Here is a 22,966-nt window from a genome sequence, read left to right as displayed (position 1 = left end):
AAATCAGATTCCCATCCCTCCCTGACATCTAAACAATTTCCTATGGTCTGGTACTCCAATCATACAGCAAAAAAACATGGGGTGGCTATCTTAATAAGGGGGTCCGTCCCTTTCCAATTCCTAGACTGTAAGCACGACAATGAAGGCCGATGCGTAATGGTGAGAGGAAAAATTGGACACGAGGAGGTTACCTTGGCTAACCTGTACGCTCCAAACACTGCCCAATCCAAATTCTTTCATAAGTTCTTTCATGACCTTTACTCATATAGACGAGGTAAAATACTTGTTGGTGGCGATTTCAACATGGCTCTCATGGGCATGGACAGGTCCGGACCTTTGCGTAGTAGTCAAACCCCGAATTCCTCCGTATTACACAGGGGCATGGCCGAGGCTGGTTTGTTCGATGTCTGGCGATTCCTTAACCCGACCACCAGGGACTATATACCTTCTACTCTAATCCGCACAATGTGTACTCTCGTATTGATATGTTCTTGAGTTGTGCACCTCTCTCCCGCACCGCTCGCTTTTCCTCGATAGTCCCACTTACCTGGACAGACCACGCAGCTTTGACTGCGACATTTGACATTTTTGATATCCCTGACGGTAGACCGACATGGAGACTAAACGAGACACTATTGAAGATCCCTAAGTTTCAGGACTTAATTAAGTTAGAACTTCGGGATTATTTCGCGGGTAACGTAGAAGGTGACTGCAATATAGCCACTATATGGGAAGCCCATAAGGCGGTTATCAGGGGATCCATTATCCAATTTGCATCCCGCCGTAAGAGAGACCGAGAAAGCCAAATTGCCCTGCTAACGGATAATATTGCAACATTGGATCAAGAACATAAATGCACACGCTCTAAAAAAACTCTAGCCGAACTTCAAAAGCACGTGATGACCTACAATCTCTCTTGGCAGAGAATATTGAGCGCTCGCTTCGATGGGCCATTCAATCATTTTACGATAAAAGTAACAAGGCACTTACTTTATTAGCTAACCAATTACGTGCCAAAAAAGCTAATCAATGCATCCATACTATTAGACAACCTTCAGGTAACATTACCTACAACCCCAAAAAAATTAATGGTATCTTCTATGACTATTATAGGACACTCTATAACCTTGATCCTCCGTCCGACCCCTTAGCACAGGCCGATCAGGCACAACAATATTTAGATTCATGCGCTCTCCCTCGTATAGACGAGGAAACTAATTCTGCTCTCAATGCTGATATTTCTGCTGAGGAAATTGAAGCGGCTCTGAAAACCCAGAAACCTTCGAAAGCACCCGGTCCGGATGGCTATCCGATGGTGTATTACAAAACCTTCGCCCCGCAACTCCTCCCTCATATGGCCTCCCTGTTTAATAAAATATTACGGGGTACGCCCTTCCACACTGACTCCACGACGTCCCGCATTATTGTAATCCCGAAACCTGGAAAAGATCCTTCGCATTGCACAAATTACAGACCCATATCTTTGATAAACACCGATCTCAAACTCTTTGCCAAAATACTAGCAACTCGCCTGAACGCTGTGTTGCCATCATTAATAGATCCTGACCAAGTGGGATTTATCCCTGGCCGTCAGGCCTCGGACAACACCAGACGCACTATTAATTTGATCCACCAAATAAACTCGACGAAAACACCAGCGATTGCCCTGGCGCTAGACGCCGAAAAGGCATTTGATCGCATTTCCTGGCCCTTTTTGTTTTCTACTTTATCTACGTTCGGCCTCCACGGTCATTTCATCACTGCAATAGCGGCCCTCTATTCCAACCCCTCATCTATGGTCCTGACCAATGGATTAAGCTCACCTTGATTTAATTTGAAGAATGGTACGCGCCAGGGCTGCCCTCTTTCACCCCTACTTTTTGCTCTATGCATCGAACCTCTTGCGGCCCGTATTAGACTTAATACGGACATTGGGGGGATTGCAGTGGGGCAGAACTGTCAAAGTCAGAAAAATGTCTCTATGCACGTTGCCATATTTGCACCGCACACTGGTCCGTGCTGCGCATGCGTACGCTCTCCCGTGAAGGCGCATACCCGCAATAGCGTGCACTCGCAGGCGCGGTATGCGTATTTACGGTAGAGTTTATGTAGTCGTAGCGTGCGACTCATTCGTTACATATTTTCACAATTAATGTAGTTTATAGATCATGGTCCCTTTGATAGTTTCTGAAAGTTTGGTTAATATAGAAGGTCCCTGAGCTAAGGAGTCCCTCTTTGTATCATACGAAGGGTCTAACAGGAATCATACAGCAGTGTTTGGTACCCATCGGAAGAGTATTTAATTAGCAATATTCCGGTGTTGGTTTGGAGCGTATTAATCGCTCGTGCGAATAGTTATGGACATAAGAAGTTTATGTCCATTTCTATTATTTACCCATACTCAGGTATGCGGCGGGAAACCTAGTTTCCCACCCACCTGAGCTGTTGGAAATCGTCACAGCCCACCTGTATGAATCAACCTATGACCTTTTGTTATGATGCAGGGCCGAATTCCGACGTCCAATGGACAATGGGATTGTAGGGACTGTAGGATTGCATTGTGTGTGGGGCATAAATAGGCAGGCCGACCACATCCAGCTCTCACTCTTCAACGGTTCTCATTGCTGAAAATCGGGTGCTGGATGTCCAGGCGCATGCGATCGTTTACCCTGTGCGTAAGTTTCTCTCCGTTATCATTGTCTTTCTGTGAGCCAATTTCTCTCATCTCTCTCCGTCTCTCTCTCTCTCTCTTTCCCTTCTCTCTCTCTCTCGTATCTCCCCTAGACTAGTATTGTATTGTATTAGATAGTTTTGTTAGTTCTGTGGTTAGGAAGTCTCTGTTATATTGTAGTGTATCATTTGTACTGTTATCCCCTTTTTACAAGTATACTAGATATAATACAGTTAATAGGCTTTGGAACCTAAATCAGTATCTGTGTATTTTCTATAGTGTTAAGTGTTCACTTGAGCGTCGGTGACGCTCAAGCAGCTTTGTAGTCAGTCAGGTTACACAAGGTTGCACGTACACCCTGTATTCACATTAAGGTATTCTGTGTATTTCTTTGGTATAAGGTTTAGACAATAAAGGTATAGCGTTGTGAGCGTCTGCGCCGCTGGTGATCTCCTCGTGGTCTCGAGCGTCCGCTACGCCATAGCGAATCATTACTCTAGTCATAGCCAATAACGTGTCCTGTGATCACTGGGCCGTGAGCGAACGTGACGCTTGAGCGTCTCGCCTACGGCTGAGCGATCGTTACGCAACTAGCGTACCATTACGGTACTTCTTAAGTAAACAGCGTACAGTGTTCTTAGACTTCATAAAGGGTTGTTTATACGACAAGGGAATTTAGAATTGTCAATTGGGGACTCGTCCTATCCTTCTCATATCTGCACTAGGTAGATCAGCAGACATTATCCATCAGCAAAGGGCGGGATCATATTCCTTGCAGTGCTGATTGGATAAGCGTCTGCTTCGCTTAGATAAAGAGTGCTGAAGGAATCCGGGAACCGGAAGTAAGAACAAAACGCTTGTGTCTTTTAAAACTGTTTTATTTTTCTTCTGTCTTGCGTATACACGCACGCATACATTTATCTGTATTTCTTTTTCAAATTTCGTATATCACTATTCCTGTTTGCCAAGTTTTATAGTTGATAGAAAGTGCAAAAAGAGATTTGCTGTTATTCCATAGTAGAGGTAATAGTTAAAGTATAGACCAACACACGGCTTGTCTGGGAGATAAGACAGTCAGTGTGGTGTGCGGTAAATGATCAGGGATCATCTACAGTGATAAAGGTAGAAATTGTGTTACGGTGGATCTTTGTTTTGCGTACACGTGTCCCTAACAAAAGACTTGCGTACGCAATCCAAACGGCAGACGCACGCAGCGTACATTACGCAACGTAGCGTCTGGTTACGCCCACGTAGCTCAAGTCACGAAAAGTTGAATTAGCGCAAAGCGATAATTAGCGCAAAGGCGATAAGTAACGCACAGCGGTAAATAACGCGACGCGGTAAATAACGCAAATCTATTTTTGGAAAATCTGAAATTTAGTTTAACAGATCCTGCTCCTAATTAGTAACACTGTTGGACTGAAGACAATTTCTGCGCAGAAATAGATATAGAAACAAAAGTGTACATGTGTTGAGTGAGTGTGGTTTTGTATACAAAAGTTTATATAACTTTAAGGTGGAACCAAAAGGAAAGTCGGGTACTCGTCAAGGGACACACGTGTAAGTGACATATACGGTGGCTAGGGAGGCATCCCTGGTTAAATAATATTTGAGCATTAGAGTATAGCGGACCATAAGGTAACAGACCAGGAGGTCATTAACAGAAGGTAACAAGACCAGGAGGTCGTAAGGTACTAAAGAGGTCCGCTATAAAAGTCCAGTGGCACAACGCCTGGGGTGTTGGTGCAGAACCCATATAGGCCATAAGCTCTTGCTGAAGGAATCGCGGCCGGAAACATCGATTCCATTGATCTTTCAGTACATGACAAGTAGTGCTTGTGTACTGAACGATTGGACCACACGTAATTGTGTGCAGTAGTTAGTAATCTGACCTAATACCATTAGAGTAAAGTGGTCACAAACGCTATCTGTACATTCTGACGTGATTTGTGTAATTTTTTATTTTTGGAAGGGAAGTTCGCTGGTCACTCAGGAACTATCTAACAACCTCACCTTTACTGGAAAGAGTAAGTGTCCTGCGGGTAACCCTCATATGTTCCAGTAAACTGAAGGTTCCATAGGGGCCCTGTATCGAGTACGCCAGCACCATATCGGTGTGATCAGGTCGTATTGGTCGAGGTGGGCGAGTGAGTGGGGTACTCGGTAAACCGCCACCGCCGGCCTACTGTGGAGTAATTTGGTTGTCTGTAAAGGCTTGCTGAAAACCTTGATACAGAAATCCAAGGAGGACTAAGCAACACCTGCAGACTATGGGGGCCAGTTGCTCAGGTAGGGGGCGATCAACCCTGGTTCAGGTTGATTCTGTGAACCGACCAGTTGGGTCGGCACGATATGTAATGTGTGAAAAATATGGAAGTCACACCGAATCTTTATGTGATGAATGGGAGAGAATGACTGTACAAGACAGGGACAAATTCCCAAGAATAGGTAGCTTCAGTCCAGACGTGTTACAAAATTTAAGGAGGAGGATATGTCTCGTAAAATCATCAAAGAGACGAATTCAGCATCATGATTACTTACAGTTATGGCACCAGGAAGGTGAGATACAGAGAGGTTTGGCTCTGGCGGCGGGATCTGGGGCAGTCAGGAAGCTGATAGCCACAGCTCCACCTCCACCATACATTGCCGGAGAGAAGCTGATTACGGAGAGAAACGCACTGGGTTGTAAAACACAAACTCTTAGTAACCCTGTAAATGTTAATGATGTTAACCAAATAACTCATGCAAGTATTAACCCGTGCAAGATGTACCCTGTTTTAAACCTTCCTCAGGAGTGTGATCAAGAAGAAGATTCGGCAACAATTTCAGCGCTCTCTCTAGCGGCCACCATATCAGAAACCACAGTGGGAACTGCACCACCCACGAGATTAGTGAAGGCCCCTAGCGGAGGGATAGGTGAGGTCGTGTCAACGGGTAAGTACGGCACCATGCACTACACTGAAACAATTGTACCACAAGTTGTAGAATCTACGCAGAATGAGGCTGTTAGAATTGCTCCTGTAAAGGTGATAGTAGTTCCCAATGGGAAAACAGATGCATCAGGAGCCACACCCGTCAGGAACATTGCCATGTATTGCCCGTTCACTAGAATGGAATTGAGGACCATAGTGTCTGAATTCCCAGACCCCAGAAAAGATTTAGTGGCAAGCCAAAAATACATCAGGGATCTAGGAAACACTTTAGAGCCCAATAATAAGGATTGGCAGATAGTGCTAAGAGCTTGCTTACCTTCCAATGTCGACTCAGTTAAATTCTTGGCTGATTGTGGACTAGATAAAGATGTACCGCTTACAGATGTGTACGACCAGGATAATGTAAAAAGGATAAATTTACAGCTAAAGGAGTATTTCCCAGCCGTTGTTAAATGGAATAAAATATTTTCCATTAAGCAAAAGGAGTCCGAAACGGCAGCAGAATATTTCCACCGGGCACTATCAGAAATGGCAAAATACACTGGTATAGAAGACATTAAGACCAACCCAAACCATCGAGAAGTAGCAGTATCTGTACTGATGGATGGTTTGAAAGAAACATTAAAAGCTAGGGTACAGACCACACAACCATGTTGGCGAGGTCTGTCAGTGTCCACCTTGAGAGAGGCTGCTGTTGATCACGACAAAAACATCACTAGACACAGGGAGTCGCAAAGTGATAAGTTGATGTCCGTAAGTATACAGGCGCTGACCACAAGGCAGCCTGCGTATGTACCACCGAATCCTGTGGGTAAGGCAAGTGTAATAACATGTTTTTCTTGTAACAGACCGGGACACTTTGCACGAGAATGTAGAACAAAGAATGTACAAAGATCTTTTCAACCCCCTAGACAACAACACAACACACGACATTGGGAGCAGGGTCCACAGAGGCGGAGTTTTGAGCCACATACAGGGGAAACAAAAAGATATCCCCCGAACAGAGACTGGCAGGCCTCTGGTAGTTCCCAGCTAACTCCCCCACAAGTAGTTGCTGCCAATGGGATTCAGGGAGGTCAGCATACCCAATAGGGGTGTGGCCACACCTGTAATCTGCAGCCAGTTAAATTGATTGCCAGTCTTGGAAGCGAACCAGAGATTGCAATCAATGTAGCTGGTAAAACTTTAAACTTTCTTGTAGACACAGGGGCGGCCAAGTCAGTGATAAATTCGACAGTGGGCATGAGAACCACTGGTAGGACAATTCCAGCCATGGGAGTAACAGGAGTAGTCCAGCACTACCCTGTTAGCAAACCAGCCGAGATTACAATAGGGCCTTTGCATACCAAGCATTCCTTTTTGCTGGCTGCATCGGCACCAACTAATCTCCTGGGGAGAGACTTACTATGTAAAATGGGTTGCGTCATTTATTGTACTCCTGAAGGTGTATTCTTGGACATTCCTGAGAATCACGCTCAGGAGGTACGAGACATGTTAGACTCCCCATCAAAATTAATGTCACATTCCATTATGACAAATAGGAACCCATCCCAAATAGAAGAGATGACATCTCAGATACCAGAGTCACTTTGGACAAAAGATGGACAGGACACTGGATTAATGGCAAACGTAGCTCCAGTAGTTGTACAAGTAAAAGATGGTAGGATAGCTCCAAAAATCCCACAGTATCCTCTGAAGCCAGAGGTGGAGTTAGGAGTTTTCCCAGTAATAGAACGCTTGCTGCAACAGGGCATTCTGGTAAGAACGTCCAGCACAGCCAATAGTCCCATCTTCCCTGTTAAAAAGAGTGGGGGGAGGGGTTACAGGCTAGTGCAGGATCTAAGGGGGATTAACAAAATAGTTGAAAGTCAGTTCCCCGTAGTGCCTAATCCAGCTGTCATCCTAATGCAAATTCCTCCCACTGCCAAATTTTTCACTGTTATTGACCTCTGCTCCGCTTTCTTTTCGGTACCTCTGCACCCTGACAGCCAATATTTGTTTGCATTCACATACCGAGGAGTCCAATACACGTGGACTCGGTTACCCCAAGGTTTCATAGATAGTCCAAGTATATTTTCTCAGGCTTTGCATGATTGTTTACAGTCTTTCCAACCAGACAGTGGATCAGTATTGATACAGTATGTGGACGATTTATTACTGTGTTCAGATTCACTGGAAGCATCTCTGAAGGATACGAAACAGCTCCTGTTTCATCTTTCAGACACAGGTCACAAGGTTTCCAAAGACAAGTTACAATTATGCCAAACTAAGGTAAAATATTTGGGACACTGTCTAACACAAGGACTGAGACACCTGACCGCTGATAGAATCCAAGCCATTAGAGACATGACACTGCCACAAACCCAGCAACAGATCAGGACGTTTTTAGGAATGTGTGGGTATTGCCGTAACTGGATCCCAGGGTTTTCCATATTGGCGTTACCTTTGCAGGAAATGGTCTCTTCAAACAAACCTGACCGGATTTCGCATACAGACGAATCCGAAACAGCATTTGAGAGACTCAAACAGTGCCTAACGCAGGCACCAGCACTAGGTATGCCAGACTATGGGAAACCCTTTGAACTATACGGAACAGAAAGTGCTGGGTGCGCAGCAGGTGTACTAACCCAAAAACACGGTGACGCCAGCAGGCCAGTCGCATACTACAGCGCCCAGCTAGACACGGTAGCGCGATCCCTCCCCACATGCTTGCGTAGCGTTGCGGCGATAGCATTGCTAGTGACGAAAAGCGAAGATGTCGTGCTAGGCCACAACCTCACAATCCATACACCGCATGCGGTATCTGCCTTATTGAATTCTGCCCAAACCAGACACGTCTCATCAGCAAGGTTTACAAGATGGGAATTGGCATTAATGGCCCCAGTAAACATCACCATAAGGAGATGCAGCGCATTAAATCCTGCAACATTTCTCCCAGGTGTGCCTGGTCAGACACAAAGGGTGGAAGGTGAGAGTGATGGGGAAGGAGGACTTAATGCAAAGGGAGATACACATGATTGTATGGAATATTTGACCCAAAATTTTACCGCAAGGCCTGACATCAGTGACAACCCGCTGGAAGATGCAGAACTAACGTTCTACACGGACGGTAGTTGTCATAGACAGTCAGACTCGGGAGACTTGTGTACTGGATACGCAGTCGTAGATGACCAAGACACCATAGAAGCGGAACCGCTAGGCCCACCTCACTCAGCCCAGGTTGCTGAACTGGTCGCCCTAACCAGAGCATGTGAATTGGCTAAGGGTAAGTCAGCAAATATCTACACCGATTCTAGATACGCCTTCGGGGTAGTACATGATTTCGGAGCGCTATGGCGTCTCAGAAATTTCATGACGGCGGCTGGTACACCGATAGCGCATGCAGCTCACATAAAAAGGCTTCTAACAGTGATACAGGAACCCGACAGAGTGGCTGTTATCAAATGTAAAGCACATACATATAGCCAAGACCCAGTATCCCTTGGTAACAGCCGAGCAGACGAAGCCGCAAAGCTTGCAGCTGCTACCCCCATACAGACAGACACCACACAATTGATGGTATTTAATACCATCAACACACAAAAGTTGTGTGAGATGCAGAATTTGTGTTCCACACAGGAAAGAGCAGTCTGGAAGGCAAAGGGATATGGCCAGGAGTCCTCAGGGCTCTGGACGGATGGACGTGGTAAACCAGTGGCCCCCAGGGCATACCTTCCATGTCTGGCTGAAGCAGCTCACGGGCTGACTCATCTAGGCAAGGAGGGGATGTGCAAATTGGTAAGAGCATACTGGTGCGCCCCAGGATTCTCCTCTCATGCGAGTAAAAGAGCAATGTCATGCCTTACCTGTCTGAGAAAGAATATTGGAAAAGCAATACCTACAGAACCATCCCATATCCCACCTGCCGGCGGCCCTTTCCAGGTAATACAAATCGACTTCATTCAATTACCCCCATGTCGAAATTTGAAATATGTACTTGTTTGTATAGATGTTTTCTCGAATTGGGTCGAAGCTTTTCCAGCAGCTACAAATACCGCTATGTTTACCGCTAAGAAAATTGTGCAGGAATTTGTATGTAGATATGGTATCCCTAGAATCATTGAAAGTGATAGGGGTACCCATTTTACAGGTGATGTCTTTCAAGGAATGTGTAAGTTGATGGGAATTGATAGCAAGCTGCACACTCCGTACCGTCCACAGGCGAGCGCGAAGGTCGAAAGAGTGAACAGCACTATTAAAAATAAATTGAGTAAAGTAATGGCAGAGACAGGATTGACGTGGCCAGAAGCTTTACCCATTGTTTTGTATAGCATCAGAACCACTCCCAGGTCCCCTCTTAATCTGTCTCCTTTTGAAATCTTGTTTGGTCGACAACCGCATGTCATGATTAACCCCCAGGATGATTTGAAATGTAACAATGAAGTAACTGTAAAGTACTTGATTAACATGAGTAAGCAGTTGAGGAATCAAAATGATAATCTGAAGTTGGTGATTCCTGATTTACCAGATAGTAATTGTCATGACATTGAACCTGGGGATTATGTAATGATACGAAATTTTCTACGCTCAGGTTGTCTTATTGATAGATGGGAAGGACCATACCAGGTCTTATTGACTAGCACCACAGCATTGAAGGTGGCTGAGAGAGAGACTTGGGTCCATTCATCCCACTGCAAAAAGGTTGCTGATCCAGAGAAGTCCCGTGATAAGGAACAGACGGTAGAGGTTGTATCACTGGAGTGTCTGTTCCAGGAGGACTGAGGCGGCACCTGAGCCTTGAAGACCGAAAGCAGTTGTCGACTCCCTTCTCCCTTTTATTGTTTTTCCTCACTTCCCATCCCCTCTTCCTTGAAATTTCTTTTTCCCCCTTCTCATTCTTCTCTATTTCCTCCTCAAAGATGGACTTGCCCCAAGAGACTGTGATCCGGATTTTGATGTTAACCATGATGTTGACCAGAGCAGTCTGTTCCGGCGAGAGTACCATAGAGGTCGAGAGAGGTTCTGGAATGGGTTCCGATTATGATGATGGAGGCGTAGTTTTCCAAGATCAACCAAACCAACAAGCAAAGGCGAGTATCAGAAAACGATCCGATAGAAGAAATTGTGATGGATTGTTAGCTGAAGAAAATTGTATCTGTAGGCTCTGTGATAATCTGGTTGAAGATGGATGCATAAAGAAATGCCAATCTAGTTTTAATATCCATATAGACCGGCATCCATTGAGTGACTATCACTCCTTAGTGGGTAACGTGTTAAACCAAACAGATTGTTGGGTATGCTCTCAAGTACCTCAGGGTCACAGCAAATCAGGGCTAGTACCATTTCCTTTAACGTTAGGGGAGGTACTTGAGCTAAATGGTGGGAGACCGGTGGACCGGAGGTTTAACATCTCCAGCCCTCCTAGTTTGAAGCTCCACCAATACCATGTGGATAGGTCCCTCTTATGTTTCAATATCTCCAATCCCAGAAAACCGGGAAATTGGGAAGTGTCATGGAGCAACCTTACCATGACCTTTTCACACAGAGCAGATAGAATGCCTACAGATACAGAGCTGGTACGCCACATAGCCAGTAGAGGAAAATCTTTCCGGTATCGATATACCTTAGGAAATAGGATTACTAGAGTTGGAGAGGTATCACCAGGATACTGTGCACATATCGTACAAACTGATACGTGCATTAGGCAGATGGAAGAATTAGGGTCAGGAGATTTCACCTGGAAGGTTTGTAACATGGTCATGTCCTTCTCCGTCCCATATGTTCTCCCCGATGACGCATATTTCATATGCGGGAGAAAGGCGTACAAGTGGCTTGCCCCAAACTCTGAAGGATTGTGTTATATTGGAAAAGTATTGCCTGAAGTGATGACTGTTACACATGACAAAATGAAGGACATACACCGTGGTGCCCAAGCTCCTTATACTCACACTCATTACGAGCACCGAGTTAAAAGACAACTGTCAGAAAGGTTAGAGCATCCGGCCTCTGATCTTATCCATGAATCCACCGGGATTCAGGTTCTGGTAGCGTTAGATTTCACTCGCACCGCTCGAGGAGTGATGAATTATAGATACATTTCCGCACTCGCCAATTTGTTAGATAATATCACTGAAATGTATGATGACACGTTTAGATACACTGGAAGAGAACTTCAAGCTTATAAAACAGAACTAGTTCAGCATAGGATGGTTCTTAATTATCTTACAGCAGTAACAGGCGGATATTGTGTTACATTAGCAACACAGTACGGCATAAAGTGTTGCACGTATATCACAAATAGCACCGAGGATCCGGTAGAGGTCATAGACCAAAAGATGGATGATATTCTCCAATTGAAGTGGGAATTTCGTCGAAAACACAATCTCACCCTTGCTGCTGTAGGTAATGAGCTGACTGGTTGGGTGTCATGGTTGAACCCGCGAAATTGGTTCTCCGGTTTGGGGGACTGGGCTCAAGGAGTCATAATGGATGTTGGAAAGTTTCTACTATGTATCTTGGGTGTCGTTATATCGATTGGATTGATATTTAGATGCGGGCAGGCTTTAATGAGGTGCAAACAAAGTACAAAAGTGATGAGCTTGAGGAGTGAGGAAACCGTAATTAACCTGGATTTGATTTATGACCCAATGATAGAAACCAGGATGTGATGAAAATGCGATTATACGGTCCGTTTCTTTCACCTGTTTTTCTGCTTTTCTCCAAGATACAAAGACCCCCTTGGACGAGGAAGCTGACGAGACGAGATGTATACAGACAACGGATTGACCAAAGAAGAAGATTTGACAACTTTAAATATGGACACTTGATGAACTTTGCCATGGATCCCCAGTTTCCCTAGTACTTTTAAACTCACGCTAGCCCAACATTTTTTGTAAATCTGATGGCTCAGACAAAGCTATTTGCTCATGCCCAAGGAGCAATACAGCGCAAAGAAGACGACTCTCAACAGATACCGAACACAACTTCGACGACAGATGTACATTTCCCTGACATAGAATATCATTGCATTTTCCATAAGTGTTCTTTATCTTCATCTCTACAACCCTCAGGTAATGACACACATAGACGATAGGGAATACAGGCACAGATATCAGCAACCACATACCTCCCCCATTCATGTATCATCAACTAAAATGTGCTCCCCATTTTGTTCAAAATCCGAAAAGAGCTCGGTAAAGTTTGACAGCCCATCCACAGACCTGTACCACAGGATAAGAAGGAATTCAAATGTATACTTCGCAATACCTCGAAGCTTGATTTACCACACGTACGGCACGATGATACATGACCCTCCAAACATGGATTCATACACCCATGCTTCTGCTATCTCACTAGGTCATACCCTCTTCACACCTTCTCCTCTCTCCTCCCTTACCCAACCATGGAAATCAATTAACCCCTGACTTGCATTTTTCTCCTTAAATGTTTTGTGGCAGTTATTATTGACTGCCAAAGGGTGGACTGTCAAAGTCAGAAAAATGTCTCTATGCACGTTGCCATATTTGCACCGCACACTGGTCCGTGCTGCGCATGCGTACGCTCTCCCGTGAAGGCGCATACCCGCAATAGCGTGCACTCGCAGGCGCGGTATGCGTATTTACGGTAGAGTTTATGTAGTCGTAGCGTGCGACTCATTCGTTACATATTTTCACAATTAATGTAGTTTATAGATCATGGTCCCTTTGATAGTTTCTGAAAGTTTGGTTAATATAGAAGGTCCCTGAGCTAAGGAGTCCCTCTTTGTATCATACGAAGGGTCTAACAGGAATCATACAGCAGTGTTTGGTACCCATCGGAAGAGTATTTAATTAGCAATATTCCGGTGTTGGTTTGGAGCGTATTAATCGCTCGTGCGAATAGTTATGGACATAAGAAGTTTATGTCCATTTCTATTATTTACCCATACTCAGGTATGCGGCGGGAAACCTAGTTTCCCACCCACCTGAGCTGTTGGAAATCGTCACAGCCCACCTGTATGAATCAACCTATGACCTTTTGTTATGATGCAGGGCCGAATTCCGACGTCCAATGGACAATGGGATTGTAGGGACTGTAGGATTGCATTGTGTGTGGGGCATAAATAGGCAGGCCGACCACATCCAGCTCTCACTCTTCAACGGTTCTCATTGCTGAAAATCGGGTGCTGGATGTCCAGGCGCATGCGATCGTTTACCCTGTGCGTAAGTTTCTCTCCGTTATCATTGTCTTTCTGTGAGCCAATTTCTCTCATCTCTCTCCGTCTCTCTCTCTCTCTCTTTCCCTTCTCTCTCTCTCTCGTATCTCCCCTAGACTAGTATTGTATTGTATTAGATAGTATTGTTAGTTCTGTGGTTAGGAAGTCTCTGTTATATTGTAGTGTATCATTTGTACTGTTATCCCCTTTTTACAAGTATACTAGATATAATACAGTTAATAGGCTTTGGAACCTAAATCAGTATCTGTGTATTTTCTATAGTGTTAAGTGTTCACTTGAGCGTCGGTGACGCTCAAGCAGCTTTGTAGTCAGTCAGGTTACACAAGGTTGCACGTACACCCTGTATTCACATTAAGGTATTCTGTGTATTTCTTTGGTATAAGGTTTAGACAATAAAGGTATAGCGTTGTGAGCGTCTGCGCCGCTGGTGATCTCCTCGTGGTCTCGAGCGTCCGCTACGCCATAGCGAATCATTACTCTAGTCATAGCCAATAACGTGTCCTGTGATCACTGGGCCGTGAGCGAACGTGACGCTTGAGCGTCTCGCCTACGGCTGAGCGATCGTTACGCAACTAGCGTACCATTACGGTACTTCTTAAGTAAACAGCGTACAGTGTTCTTAGACTTCATAAAGGGTTGTTTATACGACAAGGGAATTTAGAATTGTCAGAACTCATACAAAATATCTTTATTTGCGGATGACGTGCTCTTGACTTTATCTAACCCTTTGATTTCTCTGCCTAATCTACAAAAATAATTGCTACTATACGGTTCCCTCTCTGGTTACAAAATAAACCACACCATATCTGAGGCCCTTGCATTTAATATCCCACCCCAGACCCACTTGATTCTAACCTCCTCTTTCCCTTTTCTTTGGAGACCCTCGGCTATCAAATATCTCGGCATATTCATTACTAAATTCTACACCAGCCTTTACCAAACTAACTATGTTCCTATGATTAAAACTTTCACCGAAGACCTGGATAAATGGGACAGATTATTCATTTCATGGATTGGACGGATTAACGCCCTGAAAATGAATATCCTTCCCCGTATTCTTTACCTATTTCAGACCATTCCGATAATGGTGCCCCGAGTGACTTTGACCTCATTGCAATCATTGTGCAACAAATTTATTTGGGCACACCGTAAATCTCGATTAAGATGAACACTACTGACCAAAAGTGCTACCTCAGGCGGATTGGGATATCCTAACCTCCAGGCTTATTTTAATGCCTGTCACCTTAATCATATGGTGTCCTGGCATTCCCTCCAAGGGAACAGAAAATGGGTCGATATTGAGAACTCAATGTATCAGGCGTCCCGACTCTCTTCTATGGCTCCCCAGGTCCTGCAGACCAGCCTCGGCCTACTCAATCCCCACGATTAAATTCACCCTTGGATTATGGGACAAACTCCGCAGCACCTACAATCTAACCTCACACCCCTCACCTTTAACACCTATCTGGGGACATCCTGCCTTTCCCCCAGGCTGTGAACGAAAAATGGCAGCTCCATGGCAATCACAGGGTATCACAAGATTTATCCATGTTAAAGGCCATTCAGCACCGACCTCTTTTGGAGAATTTCAGGAACGCCTTGGTTTGCCATCCTCGTGCCATTACCATTACATCCAAATTCTTAGCTTTCTCAAATCTCAGCTTAAAACTACATCTTTGAAACCACTCACCTCCTTTGAACATATGTGTTTACTTTCAATTGGCAAAAAAGGGAATATCTCAACAATATACAACTCTATTCTGACCCCAGACCCCCCTGACCGTGAATCCCATGAATTAGCCTGGGAATCAGATCTCTCCCATCCATTGGAAGATGATCAATGGGAAGAAATCAGAATGCGCATTGCTAAAGCCTCCATTAGTGTGGCACTCAGAGAAACATGCTATAAGGTCTACACCAGGTGGTACTTAGTTCCCTCCAGACTTCCTTCCATTTACCCCACGACATCAAATCTGTGTTGGAGACTCTGTGGAAAGGAGGGCACCTTTTTCCACATATGGTGGACATGCCCCTCTATTCGCCCCTTTTGGGAAATGGTAGGAGCACTTATTGCTCAAACATGCGGACATAATCTAGACCTCTCCCCTGAAACTGCTCTTCTGCATGCTCCCATACCATTGCTACCCAAACCCCAAGACAAGCTTACCATGTTACTTTGCATGGCGGCTAAATCTCTGATCGCTAAATGCTGGAAAGACCATAAACCTCCCTCCAAGGCATTACTGATGACCAAGATTAATTATATAGCCAGTATGGAATATATTACAAGCCTGAGGAACAACACAGTGGCCCAGTTCCACAACATCTGGTCTCCTTGGTACCTCGCTCGGTCTTTATTGATGCCCGGACTATATTGAAATTGCTAACTATGCTAATACCTCTATCACTTCTGTTGTCCCCCCCTCTGTTATCAATACAGTGGACTGTTCCCATCCTCTTGCCTCCCGATATGTAATTTTCCCATTGTTTCCCCTTTATTAAGATATATTCTCTAGCTTCTTCTCACCCTCCCTTTCCTTTTGCTTTCCTACTCTTACTCTTCACAAGATTACACTCTGTTTTGGTATAAATTTTATACTATATCGGTAAAATAAAATGAGAAAAGTCAGATACACGTGTAGAGTTATGCAGGGCGCAAATTACTAATACCTATTGGCCTATAATTCCATGAAAATGTCTCTATTGTTCTGTTTTGGTATGTAAAATGTTTGTTTTCATGTTCAATATCATTACCCTGCGCAAGTTTGTTCTTGTTACTGTTTTGATTACTGACCAACCTCAATAAAAATTCTAACTTTAAAAAAAAAAAAAACCCAAAAGGAACACATTATTGCAGGACAAATCAGAGACACACCAAGTCCAAACTACACATGCAAAATATCTGTTTGAAAAACACATAACATATAATAAAGTAAGATGTTACATTGGCTTTTAGCTAACACATGACCCAAAACAATGAATTTGCAGACACACACTTGAAGATGGGAGTAATATGCAACGTCACATGACACAGATTACCAAATAAAACATTTTAACACAAAAAAAAAAAAACATGCTCACCATTCTTCCTTGGCCTATCTGAATCCCGGACATGGGTTGCAGAGACAACTTCAGGAGGTATTACACTCCGCATGGGCTCCTCATACTCCAGATAACTTGCGATATAGGTCTGGCCACCACCGGTTTTCCGAGCAGACTTGGCCTCCTTGGCCATTTTGGACTTGACACGTCGCTTTATGTCATAGTACCGTTTGCGGCATGTGTCCTCCGTCCACTTGACCACCCCCTCACTATTGACAGCAGCAACTACTTTCGACCACAACACCATCTTCCTCCATGTTGGCACCTTGGCAGACTCAGGGCCAAATAGCAGCCTCTGATACTTCATCAGCTCACGCACCAATGCCACATTTTCGGAAAAACTAAATTAACATTCCGCCCAGTCTTAGTAGTGGTGCGTGGCTGCGGAGCACTCTGACTGTCACTGTCACTTGAGGCTGCTGCAGCAACCTCACCCACCTCCTCCACCTCACTAACCTCACTAACACTCACCACCTCCACCTGACCGACCTCCTCCCCCTCACTCACACCCTCCACCTCTGAGTCACACATAATTGTGTGTCTACACAGTTAACACAGGAAAAAAAAAAAGACAAACAACACACTCCTCCACTACCACTGCACAACTCACACACACACACACACACACACACACACACACCCACACACAACCACACAAACACTGACAAGGGACTATAAAGAAAAATAACTTGGACTAAAAATGAGACAAAACCACAAAATACAAGACAACAAGAATGACAAGACGACTTTCAAACACAATACCACACTCAGAAATCGCTACCAACACTCCTCAACAAACCACAAATTCACCTACCTTCACAGCACAACCTCCCTCCTCCTCACCACTAACTAAACCCACGAGGTGCGGACGATTTGGGGCGTATTTATATGGTTGCGCACAGACACTCCTACCATCTGAAACACAACCAATCACGAACAGGGATGAAAATCGAAACTGAAAGTGAAAATGCGGCCGCGGGGAAAAAAAACCCTGCCGCGTTTAACTTAGGAAAAAAAACTGCTAATCCAACAAAAACACGTACGCAAACGACAATGACGGCCGTAAATGTGCCAAAAAAAAACGACTGGCATCGACATCGGAAAACTCGAAAAGCATAAAGTCGACTGCTTTGTAACTTTGCGTATATGGATTCAAAAAGTTGCATGAAAATGCACCCGATACAAAACGAGTTTAAACACTACACAAACCGAATCAAACACGAATATTAGTAAATATTGGCCTATGTGTTCATTGTGCACTATTCGGATTAAATATGTAATGTGTTTTTATGGCTTTTCCATGCGACTACAAACACTACCGTAAATACTCATACCACGCGCTAATGCGCAGGACCGCGGGAGCGACCACACGCAAATTGCGAATATGCGCACGCACGTCAGAACAAGTACGCGCATGGAGGCCATCTGTGTGTAGTTTGTACGTGATGTGTGTATTGCAATATTTTTCGACTTTGGCAGTCACCAATAACTGCCACTACCTCATCAATAAACAGAAAAATATCTATACAATATATACAGAAGCTTGGATGGTCGGGGGAGAGTTGTAGGTGGGAAATGTATGACCTAGTGGGATAGTAAAAAGCATGTATGTATGAATCCATGTCTGGGGGGCATGTATCATTGTGCCGTATATGTTCTAAATAAGCTTCGAGGTATTGCGAAGTATACATTAAATCCTTCTCATCCCATATTATGGGTCTGTAAATGGGACAACAAACACAACAGATCTCTTTTCGGCTTCTTATTCCAACAAATGGGGTGCACATTTAGTTGATGATACATGGAGGGGGAATATATGTGAGTGCTAGTATATGTGGATATCACCTGTCGACTATGTGTGCCATTAACTGGAGATTGAAGAGATAAAGATAAGACACATATATAAATACATTCACATAAACATTTTGGGTAGGGCTGACGTCTTTTCCGGTTGGATGTATCTGGGCAGAGGGGGAGACAAAGAAAAACGGGTGAAAGAAACAGGCCATGAAATTCATTTGCAATCCTTATCATAACGCTGTCTCTATGGATGGATCTTAAAATTAAATCTGCTGCTGTAACAGCGCCCTCGCTCCTTAGACTCATCAAATTTGTGCCGTGCTTGCGCCATGTTAGAATTTGAACACACCTAAATATCAAACCAATAATTATAATGACTCCCAGGATACAAAGGAGAAACCTCCCCACACTCATAATGACATTTTGTGCCCACTCTCCTAAACCTGAGAACCATTTGTGTGGGTTCAACCATGAGACCCAGCCGGTCAGTTCATTACTCACAGTCGCTAAGGTAAGGTTGTTCTTCCTACTGAACTCCCACTTCAACTGCAAGATCTCGTCCATCTTCTGATCGATGATCTCAGTGGGGTCGTCAGTGCTGTTTGTAATATATGTACAGCACTTCACGCCATATTGAGTTGCCAGAGTAACACAGTACCCACCTGTCACAGCTGTGACATAATTAAGGACCATCCTGTGCTGGATCAGTTCCTTCTTGTAGGCTTGTAACTCCCTTCCCGTATACCTGAAGGTGTCGTCATACATCTCAGTGATATTATCTATCAAGTTCGCTAGCGCATGGATATACTTATAATTTATAGTTCCTCTGGCAGTACGGGTGAGGTCTAATGCGAGAAGGAACTGAATCCCGGTGGATTTGTGAATCAAATCAGAGGCTGCATGCTCTGCCCTATCTATGAGGTGTCTCTTGATGATGTGTTCATAGTGAGTATGAGTATAAGGAGCCTGAGCACTGCGGTGAACGTCTATCATTTTATCATGGGTTATGGTCATGACCTCTGGTAGTACTCTCCCAATATAACACAATCCCTCTGAGCCCGGGGCAAGCCACTTGTACGCTTTCCTCCCACATATGAAATAGGCATTATCTGGGAGAACATAGGGGACAAAATGTAACATCACCATATTGCAAACTTTCCAAGTAAAGAAACCAATCCCTAGTTCTCCCATCTGCTCAGTACAAGTATCGGGCTGGATGATATGGGCACAATACCCTGGCGATACTTTTCCAACCCACATGGTCTTGCTTCCACGGGTATACCTATACCGGAAATACCTCCCACTGTTGGCTATTTGGCGTACAAGTTCAGCAGACAATATCCCTTCACAGTGCCTCCGAGCTCCATGACTACCATGTTTCAGATGTATTAAATGAAGACAAACACTGCATGCTAGTTCCAAGTAGTCATGTTGAACAAGGCAGCCTGGACAGGAAGTCACACCCCCATCACAAGCAGCTACATCTATATAACTCACATGGCAACACTAGGTTAGATTAACATTACACAAACATCTTCCTTTTTTTTTTTTTTTTTTTTTTATGCTGCAGATATAACATAACTAACAATGCTAACAATGTCCTCCATTACTTTGTTTATTTTGAAACTATAAATCAAGTCTGTCAGGTGGCCGTGAATGACGGCCACTACGAGTAAAAACAGGAAGTTGAGTCGGAGATGAAGTTCGTTGGGCAGGAGTCTGTATAACTCTAGCGGGTGATAATGATGGACTGCCATCTGGAATGTCTGCATGTTCCATGTTCTCATTTTCTCCAAATTCAGGTATAACAATCTGTGGCCTTTCAAATTCCTGATTCACCATTGGCGCAACCGGCTCCATAATCAAGCCAGGAACGGAATGCCCAACATTCTCATGTAGTATTGTCCCTTCAGCTACTCGCAAATCCACACGATTGCGTCTGTACAAATTACCTTCCACATCCACAAGATATGAGCGTGGTGCAACCTTGCGCACACAGGTACCAAGTCTCCAACGGCCTGTGCGATCTCCAGGAAGGGGCTTCATGCGAATTGGCTCACCAATAGCAAGTTCAGGCAACTCCTTAGAAGATTTATCATACCCCAGCTTAGAAATCTGCTTCCTCTGCTGTAGCAATTTAGGCACACCTTGGACTACACACGGATAGAGCAAAGTGCTGGCAACTGGTAAAGATGTCTTAAGTCTCCTTGACATCAGACGCTGTGCAGGACTAGTCCCAATGCCCTCGGTGGGTGTATTTCTCCAATGTAATATGGCCTTCCATTGGTCTGTATTATCACTGCTAGCTTTTTTGCACAAATTCTTTACTATCTTAACTGCAGACTCAGCTTTACCATTCGATTTTGGATAACGTGGGGATGAAGTAACATGCTCAAACTCCCATTCAGAGGCAAATCGTCTAAATTGTTCACATGCAAACTGTGGTCCATTGTCAGAGATCACTCTTTCAGGCTGGCCATAACGTGCAAATTGTGCCTTGCAGTGCTTTATTGTAGTCTCAGATGATAAGTCTGGGAGAAGCTCAATTTCCCAAAAATCAGAATAATGGTCCACTATTAACAGAAAGTCTTTGCCTGCATAAGTAAATAAATCCATGCTCACAATCTGCCATGGACGCACTGGTATCTCATGTGACATCATAGGTTCTTTCTGTTGTGCATGAGCATATTCATTGCATGCCGAGCAGTTACCAACATAGTTCTTAATCTCACTTTGCATGTTAGGCCAGTACAATGTATCTCTTGCTTGTCTGTAGCATGCATCACCTCCAAGATGGCTGGAATGTATGCGTGCCAGCATCTCGGATCTTAAAGATTTTGGTATGATGACTCTTGGCCCTTTGTACAAAATGCCATTCTGTACGCTGATCTCATCTCTAAATGACCAATAGTCCCTCACTATGATTGGTGTCTCTTCTTTTGAGTCCGGCCATCCAGCCAGTACAATAGACTTCAAAATCTGCAGGCTCTCATCAGTCATGGTGTGCTGCTGATCCTGCTGCAGTCGCCGATCAGTGACATTCAGATAATCTGTTACACAAAGGGGGCGACCCGGCACCGGTCTAAAAATAGTTTTTGATTACAGAAAAACCAAATTTGGACAATTTTCAAGTAAAATCTTTAATATAATGTCCAGTTTGGGGGTGCGCCCAGAGCCAGTGACATATGCATAAACAAAAGGGAGAAAGAAGAAGGCTCTTGTGTGGGCGCACTCATTAATGGTAGTTAAATAACTAAAATGAATAACACTAGGTTGATTAGTCAGCAGATAAAACAAAATTTATTTGGAAATATTAAGAATATAATTGCCCCTGGTTGAGGAGATGTGAATGATCCCAGATAAAAATGTTCTGGTCCTGCCTCAGGAAATGAGATGGAGAGGGGTAGAGACACTGCAAGTCATAAACCCTTTCTCACCCGGCCAGTACAGATGATCTGTGTTAATGAGATCAATTAAGTCAATTGATTTTAGATTCTGTCATAATCCTAATGAAGGAATAACAGCTATTATGGCAATGAGTAATAATAGAAACAAATCAAAGGATATACCAGGGTAAAGAAAGAAAAGGATAGGAACAAATGGTGATGCTGCTGTTGGAGTCACATACCACACATCATATGCAATGATTGATGTTCTACAACACTGAGTATTCCCTGTGAGTCTCCACCTCAGGTACTAACTCAGCCCACACTGTTTCGCTTCCAAGATCGGACGAGATCGGGCATTAGCAGTGTGGTTTGATAGTAGAAGGATTTGGTCAGACGTCCAATGAGAGTGCACCTATATAGGGGGGGATAATTAGCTGGGTCTTATAGATACAGTGTGGATCTGCTTTTTGTGTTAGGCAGGAGACATCAAGTCCCACACCGGTGGTATTGTGTCCCTGGATCACAAATGAGAGTCCACGAAAAAGGAAGATATATAGATTTATGAAAAAAACGAAGATAAATAGATTTATGAAAAAAACCCTAAAAAGGAAAATGGAGATCAATTAGGCTGTAGTTATTAGGAACGGGTGATAAAAATTACCCGTCCGTATAGATACAAATGGATAAGGAAACACGGATCAAGAAATTTTTATATATATGTGTACATTGGTACTGGTGTAAGGAACAGAAAATATGTCAAAGATAATTGTAGATACAAATAAATAGTACTGGTATATGCAATGAAATAATCACTAGTGACATGGGTGTCATTAGAAACACTTTGTGTGAATTGGAGCTGTTATAATCATTAGGATAT

This window comes from Pseudophryne corroboree, chromosome 6 (genome assembly GCF_028390025.1).
Source record: "Pseudophryne corroboree isolate aPseCor3 chromosome 6, aPseCor3.hap2, whole genome shotgun sequence".
NCBI lineage: Eukaryota > Metazoa > Chordata > Amphibia > Anura > Myobatrachidae > Pseudophryne > Pseudophryne corroboree.
Note: the sequence above shows the minus strand (reverse complement) of the source record.